The sequence below is a fragment of the Varroa jacobsoni genome, unplaced genomic scaffold, assembly GCF_002532875.2.
Source record: "Varroa jacobsoni isolate VJ856 unplaced genomic scaffold, vjacob_1.0 scaffold_1170, whole genome shotgun sequence".
Lineage (NCBI taxonomy): Eukaryota > Metazoa > Arthropoda > Arachnida > Mesostigmata > Varroidae > Varroa > Varroa jacobsoni.
In genome coordinates this window covers 270,870-284,953 of record NW_019214072.1, presented here as the reverse complement: position 1 = coordinate 284,953, position 14,084 = coordinate 270,870, and the positions used below count along the sequence as shown (strand labels likewise).

The following is a 14,084-nucleotide window of genomic DNA, read 5'->3' as shown; positions in this document are numbered from 1 at the left end:
CATATTGACTTGCGGTAACCAACATGTTGCACGAATAAACGTTTTGCTATGGTAAAAATACCTCCATTTGCCAATTCTATTGCAAACTCGAAGATGTTCGAGAAACGGCGCAAATGAATATGCGCTCATAATAACAATTCCTGAAACAGTGACGTGAGGTTTACCCTTCTTGGACGCTTATTGCAAACAGCATAAAGTTAGGTTACTTTTTGCACAACTTAGTATACATTACTATGTGTGAAATAACTGTTAGAAGTGTCATGTTTTTTCTACACGTAATCTATATGCATAGAACATTGTTGGCGAATCCTTTTGAAATTCTCCGCTTGTATGTAAATACCTTATATATTCCTCGTTTGTACAGCAAAATGCTTGTCAGATCCCCCTGATAGCAATCGCATTGGTGTTGGTATACTTTGACACTGATCCGCTTCTCCTTGCGTCAATCTGCACAGTTAGTTGTGATCTGTTTCGTTTAATATCTCACCATCTTTGTCATGTGCCCGTAATAGGTTTTTTGCAATTCGTCGAAGTACATCAATCTGTTCTTTTTTTCGGTGCAATCAAATTACTCATAGAAATGGAAGATTTACTTTAGTATCGCACATTTTTTCATCTTTTATACAGGATTTTATGAAACTATAAGGCTTCTCTCGTTCTCTTATTCTATGCCTATAGGACAAATGACCAATTTGTGAATACATTATGCTTACCCCTAGCCTGTAAATAATATATTTGAGACGTGCATCCTATCGGTTTCGACTGGACGCGTATATACAGTCTTAGCAACAGAGAAAAACAGACTATAAGACCTTTACTAATAAGACGGACACAACGAAACTGTTGCTTCATAGATATAGCCTGTAAACATTTACTCTATTTATTATATTTTGTCTATAATACGTACACTTAGTTCATTGTGATAATAAAGCTGCAATTTTATTTAACATGCATCCACATACCGTCATGATATCTATTTGACATATAGGTAATAGAAAGGGTACCAACTAAATGTAATTGTTAGATAATAATAAGCTATTTAGTTGATTCATACAGTGATTTCATATAGTGAATAAAAAGTACCCGTAGACAGACAAAGCGAGAGAACTTTTCAGGATACCACTGAGAAAAATTATTAAATCAAAATCGCTTGCGGGTCTGCAATAAAGCTTTATGCAGCCAAACAAATCGCCGTGTTCGCATATCCGAATACATGAAGGTTCCTTAAGAGATGCGAGCTCTGCCTTTGCTTCAATTCGGTACACGCTGCGAGGTTTTTTTTTTTATTTTAAAACAGACGTTTACCACTGGGTGCTAGTTTGCGTATGTTGTTAAAAGTTTATTTTTATAAAAGCAAGGCCCGTGCAGGTACGTAATGATAGCTCATGTAAATGGGGCAATATGCATGTATCTTCGAAATAAAATTTGAAGCCGTTTTTATTCATTACTTTATGGCGTAGCCTCAACTTTGCAGAGAGATTTTTTTCTGCTGGACAGAATGATAATAAAGGAATATAACTAGTGATTTCACGTTTTCCTCCCCTGGAAGAGACGTTGCACTGGCAACCTAGTGTTAACATAACTACAACGACATGAAAAGTTCCTTGAAGTACAATTTTCGGACTTCTTCGAAAATTCAAAAACATTTCCAGATATAGCAATTAGCCTGTCTGAGTAGATAATTTATGTTACAGCGTAAGTTTCACTGTGTCCGTGAATATAATACAAGTTCTTTTCATTTCGCACCGAAAACTTAAACGATAACATTGAACACAAAGAGAAACGTAACGTTATTGTTATAAATGTAAATGTTATCATAATAATAGAATACCTCTCTAGGTAATAACAAATGTTCGGAAGACTAGTATTATCTTAATACATTCTCTAGTAATAGTTGCAAGATTGCAGTGGCAGTTTCACGAGCCACACCTTTGAACTTCTATGACTCGTCCATTTCATTCGTTCTAGGGCTTCATGGAGGCTTATAGCCTCAAGAGAATATGAAGCACGCAACGAGACCCGCATGAGCACAGCACACAAAAGCAAGCCGACAGCTTACGTCGCCAGCCGTATTTAGATTGTCCCTTAACGGAGGCAAATGACTAAAAACTGCGAAACATGCAACAGTCAGGCAAAACATGATTGATATGGGAAAAAAGATAGTCTTCAGATAATGATCCCGTACATATCCAAGAACTAGCATTTATGTGCTTATGGATTTTTTACTCTGTTCTGAACAACGCATTTTAAAAAATTGCGTTCGTCACCCGATTTACCCATAATACACTTGAATCTCTTTCGAAAGCAAGTTGTCGCGGGTTTCCAAAGGAACGAAAGAAGGGTATGGCGGAAACGAGTCTGATAGTAGACTAGAGATTGGCCTACACGTTTATGCGATTATCAGAGCCCTCGGAAAAGCAGTAATCGAACCCCGAAAAAAAGATAAAGGCTATGTGGACAGAAGACGACACGCAAAGGAACGATCAGAAAAAGGAAAAGTGAGTGCAAACACGGTAAATGACACAGATATGTTCAAGAACATTGAAAATGCTACCATATAGACCTCGGAGAAATCTAGTATTTGCATGGGAAAACTCTGGCAACGAACAGCGGTCTTTAGATTGATTTAGGCTAATCACAAAAGACGAAGCCACTCGAAGAAAGGTGTGTCTTAAGTAAGCTGTCATTTACTGTCAGTTTGAAAAGATAATACTAAAAGCCATTTTTAACCACTTTTTAGCCACTTCAACAAATATCTTACTTATTTACGATATGAAATTCATTTTGTTCGATTCATAGAGATTTTGCGTCTCTTTGTTCCCCTTGGGTACGTAATATCTACTTCTTGTCTACGTGTTTCTTTGCGTGTCTTTTTCCTACGTCCGGAAAGGAAAATGAAAACTTTAAGGCCACTTTTACTTTTTTTAAATGGATTGTTTTCTGGTACCACAACAAGGACTATCAATCTGCAATAACTAGAATAAATTAGTTATAAAAATAATTTGAAAAGCATTCAACAGCGTTAACAGAACGCGGCTAATCAACGAACAACTTCTTTTTGGTAAAAATAAGGTGTAACTCAGATATGGAACTTTTCCATTCATACTTAGCTAATAAGGAACAAATGATAAAATGCCCAAAATTAAACTATCTCTTATCATTCAAAAAATGAATACGGAGTCCTGCCAGATTCGACGATGAGACCTATTTTCTGCAACATGTATATAAAAGATGTCCATGGGTTCCGTACATGTACTGAAATTGTACTATTCACCCATACCAAGTGCGTTCTCACTACAGATAATACATGCTACGAATCTTATTCTACTTGGCATTTTAGTGGCAGAGATCGAACCGTATGCAAAGATTATTGACTCGCATACATGAAGCAGCATTACATGACCGTAACCACCCCATTGAACAACACGTTCTGCGTGTCTCCTCATCTAGAACGTCGTGGGTTCATATCTGACTGATACAATGTACTAAATAGCCGATAGAAAACGATAGAAAAAAAACAGTAACATAATAATACTTTATTTCGGAATTGACATTCCGGAATGCAATCCTGCCCTTTACGGGTTTCGGGAGGATACTAAAGAGGGCTCAGGTATGCAGTAGGTCTCCTATTAAACAACTCTCGTAGTAATACCTCGCGGATAGGATCCGGGCTGATTCATTATGGGGAGTAGAAATTGAAAGCTATCCGCGGGCAAAAAACTTATTATTACAAAGCTAAGGCCATTGATATTCAACTTAGGCAAAGCAACCAGGTTGATTTGAGTATCAAGTGTTACAAACGCGCACTTTTTCGATCACTAAACAATGTAGGTGAGGCTATTCCACATTTTAAGAACTTTAATAAAAGTGACTGTTTGCGGTCATACTATTTGATTGCATTATTTACCTTTCCAACAATAAATGGCTGTGATTCCTTTATATAGAAAAAGTTAATATTTTTACGTACTGGGGACATACTGAATTTATATCAAATAGGATAAAAAAATATACAGAGAAAATTAAGGGCTATTAAATAAATAGGGATTATCACAGAAATTAAAGACCATACTGTCAAGCTACTTTTTTTGAAGAAAATCTACTCTTCACTAATGGCATCCTCCTACTCATCAAAGTCATTACAGAAGCATAGCCTTCCAAAAAGGACTTAAGAGATGTCACTAAGATGCGATATCTAAAAATACCGATACAAACTAAAACCTAAGAAAATTTGAGATAATTTATTTCTTAAGATGAATAGGGTGGTCATCTATGCAACTAAACAGAAACTGAAAATATAGACAGAAGTTTTATGAACACTTAATTAACTTGCTTCAATACTACTGAGATATATAGTTATCAATCGGAGCTTAATAGCTCATGAGCATGTCAATATTTGGGACCCCTTTTTCAACAAAATGTTGCCTGAACAGCACAAAAACTCATCCTTTATATATATATATATATATATATATATATATATATTTTATATTTTTTTATTTAAAAAAAAAAAAAAAAAATATATATATATATATATATATGTATATATATACTTTGAGATCTAGAAGCATGTACAGAATTAAATATTTGTTGACAACAAACTTGCCGATCGGCATGGTCTCTTTGAAAAAATATATCTGTCAGTTTAATTTTGAGTCGGTTTTCCAAAATATCTCAAAAAAAGATAAGGATTAAGTAAAAAATTTTGCGTACGAAATGAACGCATTGCTACTCCTGGTATCTGATGTGGTCTACCTCCCATCGTTTCTTTAAAATGTTTTTTCGGCTCATACTAACCAGTTAGTGCAAAATCCGGAACAAGCACATTTGGATCCAACACAACCCAGAAATTAATTAGCTAGATTAGTATCTGTGACGAGTTTTTAAAGGGGAATCCAACAGGTCTCGATAAGACAGTGCCGATTCGCTCACACGTAAAATTGTATAGGAAAACTTTATAGTAAGCCTGTGGTAGATTTACATTCTGAATCGATTTTTGATCGATGACATTTTATAAACATCTGGTTTTGTATGTAAACTAGAAGAAGCAATTGGATTCTACTATATAAGTAAAAAATCTACTACTAGGTAATTTAAGACTTCAGTTTATAGGTAATTTGTATATATTTTTTTCATAATACGGCCATTTGCAGCTAAAATGCTAAACACGACTCAACGTGTAGGAAATATGTGTTAAGCAGCTATTGAACAGTGTTTAATAATAATAATAATAATAAGAATAAAGAATAATGTAAAGAAAAAAAAAATAAATGTTCGCTTAAAACATGTTAGAGTAAGTAAATATGTTAGAGAGAAAGGACCCCTAGCCACTCCTGCCAATGTGGCATTTAGCTACAGACACCCTGTTAAGTCCTTGATAAGGAATATATATACAATTTAGTGATTAAATTCAAATTAAGAACGATCCCGTTTCAATTTTTTTCAGACACAATTGAAGCCTTTAAGATTAGTAAAAGCCGTAAGTAGAATAAAATTCGTTCGTCGTAAGCAGCATGTTATCATGCCTAAACTAACGTCATTAGGCAGCCAGCCAGCTTTCTTCCAAGAGAAAAAGAGCTTACGCTAACAGTTTCGTACGAAACACACATAAACATCTCAAATGTTCTGCACAAAGGCATTTTTATAATTTCTATTTATTTGTTGCACATGTTATTTAATACACATTTTAGAGGAGGCTAGTTGTCTGTATTTGGAGTAGAATTAGTAATCAGTTTTTTTTCACTCAAGTGATTAATACTCATAGCTCATTGAAGCCTTTTCTAGGAAAGCCTGCGCCTAAATCGACGGACTGCTTTTCCTTGATAGCAGATCAAAGCTATTCGAGTCGATAGGCGTGAAAACCAAAATGGCCGCCCGGAATGTGGAAAGAAACCCAGACTTTTCAGCAGATCCATCATATAATTCATCTATACTTCAAAAACAAACTGAAAGAAGATCGGAGTGATTTTTATATAAGTGCATTCAGTATAATAATTTAGGATAACATGTAAGCTGATGAAATGTAATAACACCCCTGGAACACAGCATCGTAATTGGTTAGAAATTAGACCGGATTCGGTAACAACAAACGTATTTTTCCCAGTATTCTATTATTTTATAGTAGAAAGTTACCCGTGATTTTATATTGAGTTGCTTATTCTATGTTCACGTAACATTTGCCATTTTTTTTACATTAACAATAACCGAATTCCCAACTAATAAGTTCTAGCTATTGCCCAACTCAGCAATAATTTTCTTCAAAAGTAGTCGCATTTTTGTTCCATTTGTCAAAGTGAGATTTTCTTTATAAAATCGACGGAATTTTGTATCTAAGGGCCATTGTTCATGTCTACGGAGACGATAAAGCAAATACTTAAAAGGATAGTAATTGCGGCCGATTACTCTCTGTTGATAAATCTGAAATTTACTAACATAAAATGTTTTTCATGAAACATTGGTGTGATCACAAATGGCCAAGCTAAAAAAGCGTTCTTTTTTTCCACCTATAATTTATTAAATTGCGATTGGCACATCTTGTAGACAAGATGACAGGATATGCAGTGAAAAGAATAGAAGAAACTAGACAGTGAACAATGATGGTCAGTATTTTAAGCGGTACATATTTTCTAAATCCTCTGCTATCATTGACAACATTCTAGATTATCTCGACGAAGTCTTCAATGTCGAGCATCGAGAAGGTGTGGCTGCATAGTCGTTCTTCCGGTTTATTTAGAATTTTTCGAAGATGTCTGATTAATTGCAGCGGACTAACAGGGTAGCCGTGACAAAAGAAAGACAATTTTATTTGGGCAAAAAAGCCATAGCCACATAGTATCGCGTGATGGCATAGCTACAAAAAGTAGCACTAACAGGAAAGCGAAATAAATACTGAAAAATTAATTTTTCTCTTCAGCAAGGAAAAGAAACCTGTTACAGTAAAGGTAATAGTACTGCCAAGTTAGCTGCACGTCACATATCGTTTAAGTAAGGTACGACCTAAGCGATTCCAGCATCTCCAAGAGCAGGCAGACTTTCTTTGACCAAAAATCGTTCGAGTGCTATAAGCTATAGAAATAGGGGTATTTTAAATTAAATTAATTTCTATGTCGTGTCTGTAGCTCAAAAGTCGCTAGAAATAGTCTTTCTATGCTTAACTGTTTATTGCGGTTGCATTAGATCTCTGCTTTACGCTGGTCTTATCTGACTAATACAAACCTTTCCAAGAGATTACCCAAAGTAGTATTCAGGTTAAACGTTTTTTATTGTTTAGGCCTTTTCTGTTATCCTCGATATCTCGTTTCTGTTCATCACAGGAACCTCTCGCTCTGGAAATACAGCGAAGTATTTATCTTAGGTAGCAAAAATAACTATAACAATTAATTACTTAAGCGAAATACTTAATGACAAGCACTGCTGTTAAGTACAACCTCACTTTTAATTATAACTCAGAAGAGCTACGACATTCAGATATCTAGTGCCTAATTTAACTCTGTACTATTTATTGGAACAAGCTTTTGTCACTTGCATTGCCGCCAGAGCTGTAAAAGGAATACATCGCGCCTATTTTCCTTTCATATGCAATTCATCTTTTCTTGCTATCCGAGACAATAGATACGGTCGCGAAATTCAGTTACAGCTTTCAGATCACGATATTTCGAAGTAAAAAAAATAGCGTGCATATTATATATGGCAATGATTACATAAGGTGTCAGAAAAATTTTCATCAAAATAAGACGTACTTCCCACTGGTACTAATAGGCAAGGTCGGATTTTCACCGTGTACCATATTAACTGGCATGGTATAGTGCGCTCTGGTGATGCGATCTCTCGAGCAACTTGCAATACTATAAGCATTGATAACTTACTTTGTGCAGAGACGAAATGGTTTTTATAATCGTTAGTTGAATAGTCTAGATACACTACAGCTATCTTTAGGCTAACGTACGTTGCTTTCAAGCACATTTTTAAAAGAACGGATTGCCAAGTTCTCATCAGTCAAAAACAGGTCCGCTGGGTTTGGAGGGCCTCTTAGAGAACTATATGAACCGCACCATTTTTGCATTCTTGGGTGTGTCAATAGAATTAGGTTTTCATCGGCGCTCAGACCTCAATCGTAATATCTGCAAGCAAAAGTTCGAGGCAATTGGCCGTAGCAAATAAGCAGCCTTGGAGAAAATGACGCTGTTTGCGGGCTGAAAGGCATCTTCTATTTTGATAAGTAGAATCGATAAATTTGTCATACCGCGCAAGGGTCCTGTTGGGATAACCATCGATAAATTTTAAACCATTTCAAAACTTCCGAATTTAATTTTTTACAGACCACTTGAGACTAATTTAAAAAAGGCTGCGTAAAGATAAGACATCTTCAGTGCATAGGAAATCTATTATACATAAATAAACAATACCACATTGAGAGCTAGGTCCAAGAAGCATTTGTAAATAAACAAAATATAAACTCCTGAAGACAATATGAAAAACAAGCCGTAGCCGTAGCCGTAGCCGTAGCCGTAGCTTGTCAATCAGCTAAATACTTCCAGTCATTGTAACTGGTTACTAATTTAGTTGCGTTCCTTTTTTTTGTATCATTCTCAAGGTGCAATGAATAATATGTGACCTATTTTTACCTAGAGAGCGAATCGTTGGCACAAACAGTGTTAGTATTTATTCAGGTCCACTTGACGAAATATGCGTACTTATGTTTGCATATCCTTTTGACACGTACCATATATACTAAACTACCTTGGCAAGAATCTTCGGCTACTCTCGGTCGTGAAACTTCCCGCAGAGGATATTCGGCGACAGAAGATACATGATGCGTAAGTTAGAAAATTCCCCATTGTAAAATAACTCGAACTTTTTTTTTGCTGTACGTAGTCGGACCCCAAATTTCATACAACCGCTTTACGTAGTTAAATACTTGCATATTGGCAGCATTCAGAATGCCCAATGCTAAAACATATTAGGTCTAAAAACAGAATTGGAAACTAAGCCGAATTAAGACAACTGCGGAACCCTACGGGTACGATTCTGAGTGTATTCCCTCAATGTGCAGACGCAAAAAATTTCTGAGATAAAGGCACTGCTTATTATGAACCATCGACTAAGAAAATATGCGTATCTAGGGGCAAACCCTAAAAACAGGGGCATCCAAGAAGTCAAAAAATATCGATCAAGGATATCATACCTGCTTAAGATATGTCTAGGCCATCCTTTAGCTAGGTGACATCAATGTGCAATAGAGAAAAGTATTTTATAGTTGATCAGACGTCATGGCCTAAGGTCATGCTCATCTATTTGTACTTAGCCAATGTTAATTTCCTCTATTTCATCATTTTTTTGCTACATGAAAATAAGTCTACTTTTTCACGTCAAGTTGCAAACGGTAAATGCTATGGTTAAACAATATTTTTTTACTTAGTTGTATAGCCTTATCAACAAACCGACATTCTATCATTACTCTTAATGTCATAGTTTAAGAAGAACACGATGCGCCAGCAGATTACCGTACCTGATCTTTGAAGCTCACTGAAAGCCCGCCAAGGTACCAACTAGTTCCTCAGACGACATTTAATTGCATCGCTGATTTAATGCATGAATAGTTTGGGTAAACTTTACACGATATATTTTTCACAATTATTATTACTAATTAAAATATTTGAAATTTCGAAAAACCGACAAGGTCTGCGATGTGGAGCTATTTCTGTTGACCTTCTGCCGATAATAAACCAATGTATTTTATTAATAGTTTCCCTTAGAGGTTCAATGTTAGTTCGCTTATTCTCAATAGAATACCTAAAAACATCTGTAAGACATTTTATTGAGGATATTGAGAGATATATAATATGTACTAGAAGCAGACTCGGTGTCCAGGTACTCACTCTGAGCTTAGATGCCTGGGCTCGTTCAGAGAGATCAAATTGGCAGTAGATAAGTTAACGACAGATCAACCTAAAAAAAAATATGTTGTCACAATCGTGGTCGCTTAACTGGCCATACCACCTCAAACATTAAAATGGCTGCAAATCTATTGAAGTCGCCTCAATGAGATAAAACTTTGAGACTGCATATGAGCGAAGCCATTGAACGAGTTAGGTTTTCCGTTATTCAAGAGGGGCTTTAGAGAGCAGTGAGCTAAAGCCTAACTTGTTTTTTTAATACACATATACAAAGAATCTTCAATAGTGAATGGTGTGACTTTAAAGAAGTCTATATTTTTTGGTGTGTTTGTTAATTTAATTTGGAATACGGATCCATTCACAATAATGCCCATAATGCGATAATATAATGGACTTTTATCGCGCAAAGAACTTGGTGGGAGACCCATTGCGCCTTACTTAAAAATTGCAGATGTGAGTCACATCATTGCGACGAGATAAAATGAGCGAAATGAAGCGAAGTGAAGTGCTTTTGACGGGAGCTCTTTTATAGGATCTGAATGATGAGTTCAAATCTGAAGGGCTGTTGAAAACAAATATTTGCCAAACAAAGATTACATTTCGGCTTTGTTCTCGTGAGTAAAATATCTCTAGAAGGCGGCCAGGACTGCTCTGGATTTTATCTGCGTCATATATGTACTAGCTGGAATTACACATTGCAAACCTTGATTCTTTATTTATTTATTCATTCATTCGCGAGGGATTACAACTTATAGCCATTGCGTAAGGCCTAGAGATACACAACATAGTACAATTAGTAAACGCAAATTAACGAAATGTGTTAAAATTGATTTTTTTAAGCTTTTTGTCCTAGTGTTTGGTTACCCTGCCAAGTAGCTGTGCTGTTTAAGTCTTTTACTTCAAAACCCAGAAAACATGAGATGTTGTCTATGTTAGTCACCGAAACACCTTTTTTACCCTCCAGCAAAAACCTGAGCAATAGCAAAGGTGCTAAATGTTATGAACCTTAATTGCACCCGGTCTATTCAGGTTGCTCGTTTCGAGCTAGCAAGCCGAATAAGCTCTAGCGTAAAGCAGAGATCTCTAGAACGGACAGTTTAAAATTAGCTAAAGACAACGTTTGTTAGTTGCCAGAATCGAAATCAGAAAGCGGAAATTTTGTGTTAAATCACATTGATATCTGTGTGCCACTGAACATATTTCAACGACCAGAAAACTTTAAGAGACGAAAGCGCCACCTAGGTATACAAAACATTTATGGAAGCAAAACTAATTCAAAAAATAATGATCTTCGCGGTTCATGGATATGTTTAGACATGACGCACAGGTTAGAAGAGAGAATAAAACGATCGATACTTCTGTATGAGGAACAAATTGTTGTGCAATTTTTGTTTAAGTCGGAAATCAAGAATGCTGCATTGCTGGGACACGAAACCCTTTTCAGTGTTTTTTAATTTATTCTTTGAATCTTATAGCCGCAATCCTGCAGGAGACTTTTTCTTTTGTCATCTCTTATTTCTAGTCTGCAGTGCCCTTGTATAAATATCTGTTGGTGTTCTAATACATTCATGGTATATGAGACGTATCCGTAGAGCGACTTAAGGAACGACTGCAAGTTTTCTGGCCTGTTCGTGACGATCGATAAGGGTTGGGTACGTTGAGAAATAAATAACTGCATAGAAATAATAGCCTAGAATTTGATTTTTTAATGCCGCCTTTATAATGTTTCGGTCACAAAGGTGTGACGTACATGTGTTATGACGCGAGCGTAGCTTTGTTAGACAGATCGAAGGTTTTTCCGCAGTTTTATACAACAACACGACAGTAAAACAAATATACTAGTTGGTTATGTGTCCTACACGCGAGACAGCATTAGCAATAATCTAGACACTGTTCACCAGTAGCTACTATCGGTCCTGCCCATTTTTTTTAGCATCTGGCTTCTTTTAAATCACTTTGTGTAAATACATAAAGTTGGAATAAACGAACGCGCTAAATGTACAACAAGCCCATAAATGCCATAGAAAAATAATTTACTGGAGACGTTACTAAAAGTATGCACATAGATTTTACTATTGGGTTTATCACTATTTAAATAGTGTACACGTCTTTCAATAAATTCGGACTTTCAGACGAGCATGGTTTTCTCTGTTGAGGATTTATCACCAAAGTATCTGTATAACTTTGTAAATCGGTGTTTAAGGAAAGTTTGCAAGCTTCTTGAGCGTAGTTAAGGTAGATCTGTTCTCCACGTTGACATAGCGCGCACCAACTTTCCCTAAGACTAGCCGTAGAATGAGATCCTTTCTAATCCTACGGAAATGAAGCGCTAACGTAAATGCGCGTCTGCTATAGTCGACCAAAGTCCGCTTCGGAAATTAGAGTTTGGGCCCTGAACAGGACAAGCCTAAGCAACAAAGGTAAATGGTGAGAGGACAAGAAAATCATGGAGGTAACAGTAAAAATATATGTACTTTCTCCGTCTCAAAAAGAGCTTAGGAATGAAAGTGCTCAGAATTTATGGGATTATGTTACCTCTTACAAGAAGCCCGCGATTCTGTTTGATGTTTAGTGATGCGAACAAGAGTGATGGGCTGGCTTACAAAAATACATTTCAGGAATTACCTCTAGCTTAGATAGGTCATTAGGTAACGTCAGGTGAATAAACGTCGAGCGAGTCTTACTATCCATCTTAAGATAGTCTTGGAATGATTGTTTGTTCGTTCTGTAGATTAGAAGAATACTTCATGGTTTCAGACAATGACAATAACCAAAACTACACAGACGAAAATTGAACATATTTTATCCACACTAGGTGATGTACGGAATTCTACTGCACGCGAGTTTCGTGGGGTCTACGACAATAGTTGGCAAAATTATGGATACTCTATAAAAACTGTTTTTCAAGGACTTTGTTCAGCCAAAACTCATATGTTTGACTTGTTTTGAGCGGCACGTTTCCTGTAATAGCTATTATTTTAAGGCTTTTCTTAAAATGAAGTGAGTTAACTTAGGGACAATCGAGGATAAATGACGCATATCGGGTCATCACGGCGGCCAAACCTTAAGCATATGTATTCCTATACGAGCTGACCATTACAGCTGAAGCTGCTCTAAATACTCACTAGAAATATATCGACCGGGTTGCTCAAAAACTGTTTTTTTTTTACTTATAAACGTTGCTTTCTGGTGCGTCAAAGGTCATCTATAAACATATATAGTTACATCTATAAACAACGGTAAAAATATCTTGAGTCCAAACGAAAATTTGATTAAACTATATTTTATAGCTATTTAACATGAATTCATTCAGCCACTGCATAACAACCAATGTAAAAGTTTGAAAAATAAAATATCTATCTGTAATAATCCGTATTAGAAAAGTACAACACTGAGCCATTTACGACAACTTATAAGCTGATTTTTCTGAGAACTTCGTTATTCAATCAATAGCGACACGTCAATGGGACATATTGCTTGTCGCACTTTAATGCTTATCCGTTCGAGTACGTTTTTATGCCGTATGCAGGCTGTTAAAGTTTCACTTACTAAAATACTTTTAGGGAAGAAAATTGTACCAATTAATATGCCCCATCAGGTTAATGAAATAGCTGTAGCAGTATTTAATTTAATAAGAATAATAACAACAATATTAATTTATAGCCGTGGAACGAAATAGGTTCGATATGTCCATTGATGAAATTCAATGAAGACGTATAAGACTTAATCGCTTAGAGCAAGCCTTAGTCTTAAAAACATAAACGCATGCAGTCAACCTTCTATCTTCTAACAGAGCAATCATGGCACAAGCTCACTTTTGCCATGATTGCACCCAGAAACACAGCAGTGTCACCGTGGTTTGATGCTGGTGTTGTATTTGTACGAGTAGTTGTCGATGCAACTCAGGATTTTGATTTAATGAAGTTAATCAGAGTGCAGATCATCTGGGAATATATACACAGCATTGACGGCAGGAGTTTTTATTGTTCAATGGATTGAAGGTGGGTCATTGGTCCTTGTATTGGGGCTCGAAAGTACCTTTCACGAGGACATGAAAGCTCAAACTTAGAGAATTAGGTTAACGTGTAGCTGTGCTTTTTTTAGTTTGTAGTTTGTCTGTTACTATTTTACTACTTATTGTCGCGCTGAATATATGTCTAAATCCATCTGACACGTTCACATCTTTTGTCG

At 36.1% G+C, this 14,084-nt stretch overlaps 1 protein-coding gene across 4 annotated transcripts in view; it reads left to right on the top strand.

Moving 5' to 3' along the window:
• The window catches only part of CASK (peripheral plasma membrane protein CASK), a 318,301-nt gene that overhangs the window by 60,613 nt on the left and 243,604 nt on the right, over nt 1-14,084 (top strand). The gene's annotated exons all lie outside the window — the stretch shown is intronic.